This window comes from Cydia splendana, chromosome 5 (genome assembly GCF_910591565.1).
Source record: "Cydia splendana chromosome 5, ilCydSple1.2, whole genome shotgun sequence".
NCBI classification, from domain to species: domain Eukaryota; kingdom Metazoa; phylum Arthropoda; class Insecta; order Lepidoptera; family Tortricidae; genus Cydia; species Cydia splendana.
The window spans coordinates 14,902,530-14,918,344 of record NC_085964.1 but is presented as its reverse complement, the minus strand read 5'-3'; the positions used below and the strand labels follow the sequence as shown (position 1 = coordinate 14,918,344).

At 36.3% G+C, this 15,815-nt stretch overlaps 1 long non-coding RNA gene across 1 annotated transcript; it reads right to left on the bottom strand.

Moving 5' to 3' along the window:
• Positions 1 to 713: 713 nt before the first annotated feature.
• On the bottom strand, positions 714 to 4,196 carry LOC134791127 (uncharacterized). The gene is made up of 3 exons (XR_010144266.1): positions 4,037 to 4,196; positions 3,852 to 3,922; positions 714 to 803 (listed from the first exon to the last, which is right to left on the bottom strand). It is a non-coding gene; the product is annotated as an uncharacterized LOC134791127 (long non-coding RNA).
• Positions 4,197 to 15,815: the final 11,619 nt, after the last annotated feature.

Below are 15,815 nucleotides of genomic sequence, written 5' to 3'. Positions count from 1 at the left end.
ACTCTCCTAAATGCTCATCAAGACGAGTCGGATGACCAAAACAACATGTGCCTATGTTGCACCAAACCTGAGTTCCAATAGGTACTGCCAGGGTTCAGCATCAGCTCTACTTACCTATGTTGAACAAATAAATCTTTGAATCTAAGTGCTCATCAAGACGAGTTGGATGACCAACAGCCTGTGCCTATATTGCGCCAAACCTGAGTTCCACTAGGTACTGCCAGGGTTCAGCATCAGCTCTATCTTGGATACTACTCTCCTAAGTGCTCATCAAGACGAGTTGGATGACCAGAACAGCGTGTGCCTATATTGCGCCAAGCCTGAGTTCCACTAGGTACTGCCAGGGTTCAGCATCAGCTCTATCTTGGGTACTAATCTCCTAAGTGCTTATCACCAAGACGAGTCGGGTGACCAAAACAGCGTGTGCCTATGTTGCACCAAACGCAACCCTAATAATTGCTCGGAGCAATGCTGAGCAGAGTTCGACCGAAGTCAGGAGTGTCTCCCCACTGGCGCCACTTGCACCATCCCACTAACCGGCGGGGGTAAGCGGTTTATCCGTTAACCCAATGTCAAATTGTACTGGTAACCATGGTAACTCCAGGTTTGTTAACCCCGGGTTAGTGGAATGGTGCAAGTGGCCCTAAGTCATGTATAAGAATTGAAGGATTTCAAGAATTCAGACATATGTATGGAAGTTTCGGGTATGTTGCTTACAAAAACAAAAAGATTATTTTTTTGAATTTTTTTATTTGATACACAAGTGAGTTTTAGATGTTAAGTCTTCTACTGCACCAGTGCACCTGTAACAATAAGAACAAAAAAATAGTTAAACAACTTAACATTTTGAATTAATAGGTACCTATACCTAGAGGGCATAGATTTTTTTTGTATGCCATATATTAGTCCATTCTAATGCATCCAGCATTGAATGGGTGGAGTAAGCAACATAATATACCCTCCTATTCTTTGCATAATTCTTATAAAAAGAACATGACTGCCTGGGAGGGATAAAAATAAAATACCTACTAGAACATGCATTCACGAAATTCATTAGTTATATGCACAAGCGATTTTATTATTTTCGCTCCTTATGGAGACTAAATCAAAAGGGTTATTCCCACTAGTTACCACCAACTCGGCTTGGTGGTAACTACTGGGAATTTTTATTCCCAGTAGTTACCACTGGTAAAAGGTGGGAATTTTTATTCCCAGTAGTTACCACCAAAATATTGTTAGAAATGAAGTAGCGGTAAATAATAAAACGACATCAGTTCTGACGGTTTTTGACTGATTTGTTTGTTCGTTTGTATAAATATGTAATTCAATTTACAGTTAATAAGATAAATTTAGTCCGGATAATAAGTTAATTTCTACTTAACTAGAATAAGACTTCTATTTTAGTTTTTACACTTATACCGGAAAAGCTGTTTTAATATTTTTGATCACTTTTAAAGCAGTTTACTGAATCACTAACTGACGCATAATTATTTATTACAGCACGCTACATTTATACTATACTATTTATACTGTTTTTATTAGTATTGAATTCTAACAATATTTTGGTGGTAACTACTGGGAAAAAAAAAATCCCACCTTTTACCAGTGGTAACTACTGGGAATAAAAATTCCCAGTAGTTACCACCAAACCGAGTTGGTGGTACGAGGGTTGCACTGAAAATGTCGGGAATAGAGAAAACTGTCGCATCTAGACAGTCAATCTTTATTGTAATGCATACTTAAACTCAAACTGACCACGCATATAAATTTTCTTTTGAAAGTAATCATTCTGTAATGCACACGGCTCATAATCCCAAAGTCCTTTTTGTATGGCGATTTTGGGGCCTTAGTGGTTTTGTATGAAATTCGTGGAGTAGCCAACGGAATTGAAGTTTTTTTACATATATATATATATATAAAAGATTTTTTTACTGTTGTCATATGAATATTTAGGAATGTCGAAATCTGCCGATATGCAACTTTTTTGGCAGTCTTTTTAATTAACAGCACAAATGCGATTTTAATTTTTGACGTCGCTTTGGAATGACATGCTTCTTTAAGATCACCCATGGGATAAAATGAAAGTGACTTTCATATTTAATTTTAACTGCAAACGAGCGTACGATGAACTCTAGTTCATAAAAAAATAACAGAAGCCCATTGTAACTTTTATTTGTTCGCTGAGGGCATATTGAAAACCGTTTAAAAATATGATCCGAAAAATCACTTGGCCAAAAATTCAAATAATGTTCGACATACAATTTTCAAATTGCCAGTAATTCTTAAATACAAATGACAACCAAATGGAATATACCTTAAAAGTTTTATAAAGAGTTACATTTTTATAAATTATATGCCTGTTTCTATTATGTTATTTCTAAGTGTCCCATTCCCGAATATTTCAGTGCGACCCTCGTAACTAGTGGGATTTTTTTTTCCCAGTAGTTACCAGTGGTAAAAGGTGGGAAAAAAATTCCCAGTAGTTACCACTGGTAAGAACTTGGTGGTAACTAGTGGGAATAACCCAATCAAAATAATGTTCTCAACTTCTCAGTGTCAATATATACATGGCTTGCTCGAAAAAATTGAATGAGAACCACTTGGATGTATTTTCATTGACCGAGGATTGAGGATTTTTCAATGGTTTTAGCAAACATCAAAAATTAAAAATTCACACTAACCAAGTCAAATTTTTTTTTTTTCAACCAATCTATAGTTGGTTTTTTTAGCATTAGAAAGAAGGTAAGCGATCTTGACACGTCTTTATAGTGAACTGTAAAAACATTTTGCACCTTATTATTACACATTTGTACAACTTAAAAACAATATTTAGAATGATTTACTAGAGTTAGCAATCAATGTTTTGATACCCATTTGCCAAAAATATCACAGACACAGAGACACATCAATATATTTCGTACAAGCTTTATATCAATTGAAATCTACTTTGATATCATGCACCATAACTCTTGTAACAGTCTAAACAGTTCTAACCAGTATTTTACTGGCATGGGTGGCACTCATGACAGCATTAAGGGTCGAATAATTTGTGAAGCATTATTGGGTTAGTTAGAAACTTTTCATTAATTAACAGGAGTATTTAGACAATTTTCCTTGAGATTGATTAGCACTATTAGCATGTAAAGAGAAAAATAGGCCATGTGCTTTCCTCTACAAAAATTCTCCAGTTTTCTCTCAAATAAATTACTAGAGCCTGCATGTAAAAAAATATACATGCATGCAAAGCATGGATGCTCTTCGATAACCTCAAATTTTCTTTTAGTGTTTAATAGTAATTAATGTTTATATTGACCTAATTGCAAGAAAACTCATGCCATGTTGGGTTATAGTAAATTAAAACTTCTTAGTAATGTAGGAAGAAAATTACAAAGCTTTATTTTTATTGTGTGTATATAAACGCTAAGGTCCATTAAATAAAAACTGATAGCACCTAAGTAGCCCTCATTCTAAAAATAATTACACCTATAACTATCTACAGTAATTATATTTTAAATTAAACACGAAACACGTGGTTCACAATACACAAGTAACCAAAACATGCTGAAATTTTCCGGTTTTATCACTGAGACACTATCTGCACTTGAAATATAATTGACTTATTACTAAACACAGCATCAGACATCATCAGATTAATAAGGCAATTGTATAGATGAGTTCGTTAATTAATCAAACCATAAATCTAAGTTACATTTCTAATACATAATAATATATCATCTTGTCAAGTAATTACACAAATACCAAACCAATGCCTGCCTTTGAATAGTTTATAGGCTTTAGGAAAAGGCGTTTTTAGAGGTTATCAAAGTAAAATTAAATTATAATCAGCTTACCCAGTTTATTTGGACCTCGCACGCATCTTCCTGCGTTTACGCTTTAGCCTTCGCATGCGCTTCTTACGCCACTGAAATAGAAAAGAAATAACATTAAAATGTGTCGAATGTGTAAGGCACCCAACCTTAGAATAAAAGTAAGAATAATGTACATTCAACAGAAGAAATATAAAAATATACAATACCTTGGCTCTCATACCGAAGAGATGAAAAGATTACTTTGGAGAGACCGCTTGTAGCCTTGTGATCGTTGTAATAATTGAAGATACAATATGAGGACCGGCTACGACAAGCGAGCGGGCCCGTGCGAAATCTATAAAGAAAGAACAAACTGAAGTTACCAGACTCAGGAATAATTTTACTGTTTTTATTGCCAGGCGACAAAATCAATTAAAACATTTTAGTGGTTTGACCGTATTGTTTGACAATGAACAGCGGGCTTACCGCGAAAACCAAAATTCGCAAGTTGCGGATATATTTCTCTTTTACTCAAATGAAGGCGTAATTAGAGTGACAGAGAAAGATGCCTGCAATTTGCAACTTCAATTTTCACGGTTATAGCCCACAGAGCCCATACTCACGTCACGCAAGCGTAGAAAATTAATTAGAGCCTTCGAGCAACACCGGCTTCCGACACATCGGAAGGGAGGGGCCCAAGCGATATCTCACCGTACAAATCTTTCTGCCATTTTTCGCGGGGGGAAAGGTGCACACAGTCGCACTTCTCACACACTTACATACAAAATCCAATCTGTAATGACGACACAAATACATAGAAAATGACACACGTCAAAGACAAATCTTGCAAACCTCGATCTCTTTTTGTGTACGGACGAGTGACAAGTGTCACAACACGCACACTAACACATTTTCGTTAAAGTATGTTATTGTATTCTGAGAGATGAGAAGTCGGATTTGTCGCTCGACCGATCCGCAATTTGTACTGAGCGAGCAAAATCGATAAATCCAACAATTACATGAGACTAAAATATAATAATTGTGTTTGAATGTAATTAAACGTATGATATGTTAAAAAAAAAATTACATGTGAAATGTAACACTTTCTTTTTGTAAATTTGATGTCCCCGACCTCTTTTTATAACAATAAACCGAGCAAACAGGCATTTTTGTGCAGCAGTATTCACGCGCGCGTCTGGACTCGGTCTAGTGAAAAATCCAAGTGCAACTAGTTTTATTACCCGCGCTAGATTAGATTGATGCGCTAATCTTGTACCTCGGCAGAGGGGAAATAGTGCGAATGCCGCCTCCCTTCCGTGTTGCTCGAAGATTAGAGCACCACCATGAAGTTATAAGATGGAGTGAACTGTCACTTTTTTTGCCATACTAAATTTAACCTTATCACCGAGTCAGAAAGACGTTCTTACCAGACTAGAGAAAACGGTCCACTTGAGATAGCAAAGGTGGGTCGCGGTGTCTCACTCGCACATGTTGCCAATGTTAAAAATATACCATTGTGGTAGTATTTATATCAATATACTACTGAAATGAAATACCTTCTTATATTATTTAAGTGCTATATTTAGAGTAAGGTTCTGTCTTTTAAGAAATTTGTAAATAATTATGATGTCAATATTATTAACTGATTTAACCAAGCATGTGCACAACAAAAAAAACATTAATTTTGATATGGTAGACATTGTAGTAACTTTGAATATTAAATGGTATCCCTAACGTGTGATGACATGTTATCAAAACACTTGAATGAAAAATTTCTTAAAAATGGTGAATAAATGTTGCGTTAAAGGTTGTAGGAGTGAAAGAATTTCTAATTGTGGAATAGTGTTTCACAAGGAAGCCACAATTATTACATTTTGCGATAAAAATACAAGTCAACATTGTCAAACTCATTAGGGTGACCATGATGTCGGCACGATGAGAATCAGTGTTACACGATTCTTATTACGTACTTAAAAGTAAGTTTATATGAATAGGTATGTATTTATTTCGGCATGTTTAAATTGGTGAAATGAGAGCTAATACAGGATAAATAATTGCCAAAATTGAAATCCAAAGTCCTTAAACATTACAGACACATTTATACATTGTTATAATAATAAAAAACACATTGATAATAAAAGAAAAATAGAACTTTATGGTAATTTACTGACTTTTGGGACGATACCAGAAACGTTACTGGGAATTTACCCTCTTTGGAAAATGTACTGGGAACGGCACATCACTAGTTTTTTTACATTTCACGACTCTTCTCTTTTCGCACAGATGGCCTACCACCGTGAACACCGAGGTTCGCAAATTGCGGGCATCTTTCTCTTTTACTCCTATAAAGGAGTAATTACAGAGACAGAGAAAGATGCTCGTCAAACGATGCAAACTTCGGTGTCTATGCTCCAGTGACAAGCGTCGTCCTAGTTAAAAACTATGGCAAACGGGCGTAGCGGTCTCACGCGACCCTGTGGCAGTGGCGGATTTGCCCTAAGGCCGAGTAGGCCCGGGCCTAGGGTGGCCAGATATTTTAAGCGGCAGTCTATATGATGGGTGCTGAGAAAGGGGCGGCTAGTGCTTGCTATGAAGGGCCTGGGACCTAACGTGGCAAAGACTGTAAAAAGCTCTCAGGACAGTGGGGGTGTCCTGAGAGCCTACCCCGAGCCGCTTTCGACGTGTTGCCTCTTTGTAGCGCTTTCGTACGTAAGTGTGACAGAGGGGCGACACGTCGAACGCGGTTCGCGGTAGACCCTCTGGTTCTGTCAGCATATTTGTCTCTCTATCTCTCTCACTCATACCTGTATTCTTGACAGACGTTACGGCGGACCACCTTCCTGAGGATCGACCATGTTCGTGGTCCAGCATCTACGCCTATTAATGACAGTTTTTAGAACAACTAAATTAAGTACCTAAGGTTGTGTGAAGCGTTGTACAGAAGAGAAAAAAAAACTATATCCATCCCTTTTTAGGCCATAATACTAGTACAGCGAAAAGACAGTATGATTTTTTATAACTAATATAACTATGCACGAATAAGAAAAGATCCTGGCCAAACTATTTATTCAATGTTATCCTAATATCCCACATACATATGACTTATGGTCACCCTAATTAGAAAGAGATGCAACGGCCCACCTTGACTTCTCATGTGGACACACTTTTTGGCTAATGTACACTGTCCGGTTTACTCTCTAGGTCCGTGAGCACCACTTCCTGCGTAATTGTCACATTTTTGACATGGCAACAATATATAGTTTGTCAAAGGACTGTCTCATTTCAAACATAGACTTGTTAACATAGACGGTAGGATTCTCTAGACGCGGCCAACCGCGTGCGCCCGTAAGGGATAGACATAGATGACGTCATAACCGCGGGGATACCATATTGGTAAAAATTACCCCAATATTTGATATCACGTTGGTATGATTACCCTGGCGGCAATTAGCTAGCTTGACGGTATTAAAATTATTGAATTAAATGTCAATGGGCCGTTCTTTATAGGCATATGAACAATGAAATACTTATAATAGGCCTGTTGCAAGTAACAAAGAATCATGGAAATAATGGTTTCAAAGAAACATATATGTTAATATGATTCTAAAAAATGGCCTAATCTCAGTATAAACTGAAGGATTATTAAGATATTCAATAAAATAAAAGTGCAAAATTCTCCAATCGGCCATTATTACTGAAACGCCAATCAGAAGCGTTCCAAACAGTGACGTCATCAATCCATAACATATTTCTTAGAGCAACATAGACAACCTCATTGACCGAAATCTATACGTCCTCACCAAAGAGTTCGAAAGGTGCAAAAAAAATATTATTTCGCCACTAAACATTTATTACGTACAATAAATATTATTACACGATATAAAATAGATATCTATTTGTTATTATTTAAATAAAATGCTAAATAATACGATATTTCAACAACAAACTTTTTTAATTATTTGGCTGAATGGAACTATCATTGCCTTGTTGGCTGTCGTAATTAGAAAAAATGAAAAATTAAAAAGTAAAACCGGCGCTCGGTGATTTTCACTCAAAATTTACATGTATCTAAATAATTCATCTTAAACTGCAACCGTGTGAGAGTTTTTGTGTAAAATGAGTTATTGTGATAAATTGTTGTAATGTATTTATGATCCCTAATCGTAATAAATGGTGCTGAATTAACAATATCATTCGGATTCAAGGGAAATTCGTAACTGTAAGTATGTAAACAATGTCTACCACCCTACCACCAACTAAATAATGACGTCACAAATGGCATGCGAGGCGTTTTCGCGCGAAGTTTAAACTAGCTATAATAAAATGCAATTATCTATGTTAAATCTTATGAGTATAGCTGAAATATTGTGTTTTTCGGAACCAATACAAGTGTACCGACAATAATAAAAGGGATTTCAAAATTTGTCATCAGGCCTATTCACGCAGCTGGTACAAAACTAACCATTCTCACTAATAAAAAAACGTAGAATAAAATGTTCTGAGTTTTAATTTCAATAAATCACAATCAACAAAGGATACTTAAAAACACAAAATACACTCCACTACACTAAAAAGTAGTACCCGACGAAAGTTTCAGTTCCGGTTTCGGTGCAAATTACCTAGTTTTTCCTTCCGGTAGCTGATATCCATTTATTACGCGTGGCTGCATATCGTGGAAATCTGGAGATAATAAACGAAATATTCGTTTTGTAATGTGTCACTCTTATTGCAAAATAAGAATTAGTGCCTGCGCCATATCTTTGAATAAGATTCTCTGAGTCGTGGCAAAACCCTCGAAAACGCTAGAAAGATTGCTAAACCGTAATGCTTACATTTAATTTACATGTTAATTTAAACACAGTTCAATTTTGTTGTTCATATATTTCCAGTTGTACACCAATATTATATAAATAAATATAAAACTTACAATTAATATGTAAACATGTTATTAAAATACAAAGTACCCCAATTTTAGGATAATTATATGCATCACAGGCTGGAATCCCTCGAATAGTAGCAATGCGACTACACGTTATTAAAAGGGTGACGGCTTACTGTCAACATGCGTACATAATTTGGTCGGTTAATTTATCAGGAAATGCTTTAAAGGTTATGATTTTTTATCCGAGTTATTTTAACTGTAAATGCTTTTTCTGATCAGATTTTGATTGTTATCGATTGTAGGATGCTGGTACTAAGCATGATAATGTGACTAAAGTGTAAAATACTGTACTTACCTGTGAAAAGTTACATTGTCCTCTTTTTGCCGGCAGTCGCTTTTACAACGCAAAAACGAACAATTCACCATATTGGTACAATTCTTTACTTCAAATGCATGCACACGAAACACTATTATTAACACTATTTCAATTTTTCCGAAAAATCTTCTTACTTCACAACAAGTTGACATACGCACTTGTTTGTATCCCACCCTTTTTAAAAGGTGGGGAGGGTGGATTTCAAAATCCAGCGAAAACTTATGGTTCGGTAGGTTGTGCAAGTTGCAACTTTTTTATATGTTTTTAAGAACTATTATCTTCATGTTCCTTCAATTACCATCTCCAGTAACTTAATAGTTTTTTTTATATAAAATGTTTTGTGTCTAAAATCATCACCGTCGACCGGAAAAATCTGAACCTTTTTGTTTGCAGTGAAAATTATAGCATACCTATCGTTCGATTGCGATTTTTCTTTTACTTATATCTTTTCCATGTTGTTGTTTAACACATGAAAAAATATGCAATAATTCCTTCACCGAGAAAGTACATTTAAAAATATTTAAAATTTTGTCACGAATATTCGTCAACACCGTCATGGTAATGTCAATGTGAGCTTATCTCGGTGTATGAACAACGAAATACCGCTAAAGGTCCTTGCCCTATTTTTCACTTTAGTATAGAATGCCAAAAATGATTTCACTATAAAGTCACATCACTGAATCGTGAGAAATATTACGAACAAATTTGTAAAACGTAGTTTGTCACAACAGAGCATCATCACCGTTATGCTTTGGTTTAAAAAAGTTACAAATGATATATTAGAAATAATTACTGAAATGAATGGCAAACTACATGAAGTTTATTGTGTAGCATAGACATTAACTACTATTATTCGTATTCTAGAAATAAAAACAAGAAACTCTCAAATCGTCAACACCATACCCATCATCACCGGGAAAAAATGACGACCGGTGATGATTTCATGTGTATGGTGATGACGGTTTTCAGAAACTTTTCTAGTTATTTTGCTATAATTCATTATGAAATTAAGCTGTATGTTTGAAAAACGTTCTCTATGTCTTCTAACACTATATAATGTCTACCTTATAAATGTAGAATAAATGTAGAAGAAGATATAACTATTTCTTTCACACTAGAGGATGCTTAGTTTTTAATTAACATTTTGACTGAAGTAGGCAAAATTTAGGTCATTTAGAACTTAGAACATACAAATGGTTTTTTTTTTATAATCTAATAATGTAAATCGTGCAACTTAGAGTCTGTAATTGCATGTTAGTCGTGTTAAAACAAAGTATTTAAACAAGCAACATATATTAAGTTTTAAGCGACCATAGGCTACGGTACTGGCTCACTATCGTGATGGCTTTATGTTTTTTGATAATATTATATTAATTGATGTATATAATTACAGCAATTAATAATTATACCATTGGGTAGTCACCGGACCCAATACCTAACATTTTGTAACTTATGACATGCATTACAAGTAGGGGTCTTGCAACTTATAAAACACTGATTATATATTAATGTTTAGCTATTAAACAACATATATATGGATTTAAATCATTATAGCTATTTTTAAAGTTAATTAATAAAACAACAAAAATACAAACTTGTGCAATGAATCAAACTATCAAAAAAAAAGTAATATATCATAAAAATTAAGCTCATTGGTAAGCCAGTAATTTTATAATATGACATAAATACCAAGTTATGCAGTAGATAAAAGAAGATGCGGGTTTAAACTGATAATAAGAGTACAATATTGTTAATATGATTTAACATTGAAAAAACCCAAAAAAATAAATGAATACATAAATTGCCTATTTCGGAACATAAATTATTTAAAATTATACAATAAAAATACTTGTTAAGTATATATTTATTTATATGAATAAAATGTATTTTTTATAATTTTCTACAAATAATTTATGTAGCTAGTCTTATGTTCAAAAACATGTTATTTGTAATGTTTATTAAAGTTCTAAAGTCTTACAATTAAAAAAAGTTTTTGTTTTTTTAATACGTTTTTAATACATATGTAAATTAGTTCCCAAATCGTCATTACCGTACATGCAGTGTCATTACCGTCTATAAAAGAGTCATTACCATACCATGGTTGTCATCACCATCTAGCGTTTTTATTTTCCGAAAGCGATTACTTCAAATATAAGCCACAAATGATTGTATAAATACCATACATATCCTCAATATACAGCCCCCATTACTTTACCCAGCTAGAATCGTGTTAAATTAAACATTTAAAAAAATTAATTTTTTGTATGGTGAAATTTTTTGTGCTGAAATCCACCCGACTGTCACAAGGACAAACAGTAATAGCCCTTTCTCTGCTACTCCTACTGAAAGATACATAAGGCTATCCCGTTCTGTCACTTATCCCCACCACTAATGTCAGATCCAGTTAAAATACTAGATTCATGCTTGTTAATTACTCCGAGATAGTCAGAGAGAATCATACTATCGTTGTCTTACACTAGTACTAGCATCCAAAAGAAAATGATGAGTATTATTATTTATTTATTTCCAAATATGCAAGTTTACAGTTCTAGACCAAAGCACTTACATACTACAATAATTAACATTAAATTACATTATATTAATACATGCATGTCACAGAATAATTCAAACCTTATTTCTAAAATATATACAGCCATATTATTAAATTACATTATAAATAATTTGCGAGTTAACATTATAAGAAATCATTAATTTTATTTTATATAAGTAAGTCAAATATAATACCATCATAATAATATATAAATCATGTCAAGTTTGAATTAATTGCCTACCTATATAGCTCTGCAATTGCCAAGACACAGCCTAACACGTCTCACGAAAACACCCATACTGTCGTGGAATATATCTGCATCAGCAACCTGCATGTACAGATTGTTCAGCAGCAGAAGTGCTCTACGCGTGGGAGCATTATCACCCCGTCGAGTGCGCGCAACGCTCCGCGCGAACGGGTGCGGGCGTCGCCGCGGCTCCACCGCAGCGCCACCTCCGCGCTTTAGAATGGGGACGTGCAGTCCTATCTGCCCCAACACACTCGGATTGTCAACTCTATAATTTAGAAGCTGGTAGTAGTGTACTATGAGCAGCAACTTCCTTCTCAATTCCAGAGTGTCCAACCCTACCATAGCCGAAACAAATAGTGACGGATACATATAGGGGTAGTATCCATATTTACGTCTGTATATAAACCTAGCAAATTTGCGTTGTATTTTCTCTATATTTAGGATATATTTTGATTCATGGGGATCCCAAACTATAGCGCCAAATTCCAGTCTGCTGCGAACGTATGCATTGTAAAGCCTTATGGCAACATTAGGATTAGGAAACTGGTATGCCATCCTCATGATAAATCCGAGTGTTTTGCTCGACTTCAGACATATGGTAGTGATATGTTGCCGGAAGTTAAGTTCCCTGTCAAGCGTTAGTCCAAGGTCACAAATCTCTGTGACGCGCTCCAATCGGATACCATGCAGAGTGTACGATGCATTTATCGGCTTGCGGATTCTGTTAAAAGTGATAGTTTTACATTTGGAGACATTAAAATGTAATTTATTGACTTCACTCCATTTAGCCACCGCATCTATATCACGCTGCAGCGCCTCACAGTCGCTTGCTTCGCCAACACTCAGGAAGAGTTTGAGGTCGTCTGCAAACAATAAACACTTGGCAGTGGCTACAACGTCCGGCAGGTCATTTATCATGATCATGAATTGTGTCGGGCCTAAGGTGCTTCCTTGGCTCACTCCGGATCGGGTGAAGTACGGCTTTGACTCGCATCCAGCAACCTTGACCACCTGAGACCGATCCCTTAAGTAGCTTGCGAAGAATTTAAGAAGCTTTGGCGAGAAACCTAGGGAAGCACACTTCTGCAAGAGGATGTCATTATCAACAAGGTCAAACGCCTTCTTAAAATCAAAATACGCCGCGTCGACCTGGCGGCCCGAGTCCATCTCTGCAGCGGCATAGTCCACAAAAACTGTGAGGTTGGTGGAAGTCGAGCGTCCCCTACGGAACCCGTGCTGGCCGTTAGCAAGCTGGGTAGAAATCTGATGACTAATTTGACAGTCTATCATCGATTCAAAAAGCTTGCCAAAGACAGACAGGACCGCTATGGGTCTATACGTTTCTACTTCCGTACTTGAACCACTCTTAGGTACAGGAGTGACTCTAGATTTCTTCCATACCCCAGGATAGACTGCATATTTCAACGCTAAGTTGTAAATATGCAAGAGCGGATCCTCTAAAGCGGATATGCAGTCCTTTGCGAGATATGGGGGAATACCATCGAGACCTGCCGAACTGCGTGACTTAAGTCGTCTAACAGCCTTTCGCAATTCTACGGCGTCCACAACATCTACAGTGACCCGTGCCGCCTCAGACTCTGCATTACTCACTGCCTGCATTGCGTCTGCATCGTCAAGTTGCGGCTCGTCATCATGGAACTATGGAGTATAGTTTTTTTGTTCAAGACAAATTTGGTTTGACCAACTTACATTATGGAATTGTTTTAGTTCCATTTTATTTCATTTCTACTAATTTATACGCACACGCACCCAGTGCCTCGGTCTGGACCTAAAGCCCCCTCCAGACTCGCTGTCTGCGAAAATCGACTCCACACTTGCGTTCGCGGCTTCGCTCGCGATTCACGCGCATAGTCTGGAGAGGGCTTAAAGCGTTAACAGACTATCGCACCGCACCGCGACCTTGGTGCGGTGCGGAGCATTTATCGATAGTGTGTAAGCTTCCATCGCACATAATTATTATTAATAGCGGTGCGGTGGGCATGCACGTCGCACCAACTGACAGGTAATAATAATACTGGAGCGCTCCGCACCAATTTCCCTAGTGTGTAAGCTGCATCGCACCGTTTGACAGCTGTCATCTTCAAATTATGACAGTGGAATAATAATACTGGTGCGCTCCGTACCAATTTCCCTCATAGACTTATAATATATAGAGACGGTGTCTCAGCGAGCTGTCACTGTTGCCACTTTTGTTTAGTGTACGATTAACAATGAGGCCCACCTTGCTGTAGCCATGTCGATAAAGTCATATCGATAAACTATCGACATTTCTTGCAATTTTAATTTTACTTCAAAGGTTTAACGGTACCTAAAATGAACAAAAACGCTTTTATTCTTTATTGTGGTTATCAGATCACAATTTTGTAGTCACGCCCCAGCAGGGAACCAAGGAAAAGTTCAGATATTTAATTAAAATACATAAATACCTCCTAAAATAGGTGTTCCGCAATAATTGAATTATATTATTATATTATAATATATTCATTATCCATTAGCATTTCAATTATGTTTATGTTTAACGAAGATATTGAAGCTTCAATTAACACTTTCGCAACCAGGCAAAATTTCAAACAATACCCCAGAAACCGACAGTACTCGCTAGTCGGGCAACGACGTGCAACTCAATGCCGCACGCCGCGAACCCGCTAGTCGGGCAAGCGGCGGACGCTCAGGGCTGTGCCAAGTAACTTTCGTATAAGTATGTGGATAAATTAAATTAAAAAACTTCAAATAGATAAGGGATGGTAAACAACATCTCCAGGGTTAAGTGTATGATCACAGTAACTACATTCTTTTGTCAAAGAAGTTGCGACTTTATTGTATGTGTACGAACGTACTAATTATCGTAACTATTCGAAGCTACTTGTTACGTTTTGCTTCCCCGCAGTTGCAGTGCAGTGCTGTTTTATGATGACTGACCTATTGTCTTTTTCGGAGAACTGCCGCTTAGAAGTTAGAATGTTGTTAGGTACTTAGTTGAATTTCTTGGTTCATTTTTCTCCGAATTTTGTTTCACAAAAATCATCCTATGAGTACTCATGAAATAGATGTATAAGTACCTATACTTACTATTCGTAAACACAAATTAGGTTGTACGATTTACGAAAATTGTAACTCCTATTGATACATACCCGTGTATGCAATTTCACGTAACCAACTAATAAGAATTTTTATTTTGTAATCGCATTAGGTAAGTAAAGTAAATAAAAATACAAAGTGAAGTAATAAAATATAATAATCAACTGTACCAACTTTTCGACCACATAATAATCAGAAGACTTACAATTTTTTCTGTTAGTGGCAGTGGCAGCCCTGAGGTAGTGAAGATGCAATGCTTGCCCGCCTGTCGGGCACTTCGGCGTCGCGTGTAGGTTTATAGCTCTTGCCCGACTAGCGGGTATGCCGGCATCTGAGTAAAGTTTACGAGTGCCCGAGAGTCGGGTACGCGGTGTCGAATGTGTTAATCCTCGGAGTAAATATCTATGGAGTAGAGACGCGCACTAATTTCTATCTGAAAAATTCTGTCGTTTTTGGCGCGGGGGACGAGGTAACGCACACAAATAATGTTAACACTAATGCATTTTTAGCATGCGTCGCTACACACGCACACGACAAAATTATCAAACACTAGCAAAAACTATATTCACACAAGTACAAGAACAAACACAGACAACCCTGTCCGTGAACGAGATGACGTCAGTTCTAAGTAAACCTAGATAGTGCGAGGGACGCGCCGATAATATTGTCGATAAAATTGACAATGAATTTTAATTTCTGATTTTATCAATTATAATAATAATACAATATCAAGTCTTTGTACCAGCATTTTACTAACTTATGATGATTTATATGTTATTTCTAATAGTTTGTCAATTTGTTTAGGGCGAATCTTGCAAGCTGATATAGAATGATTTTTTATGATCAGT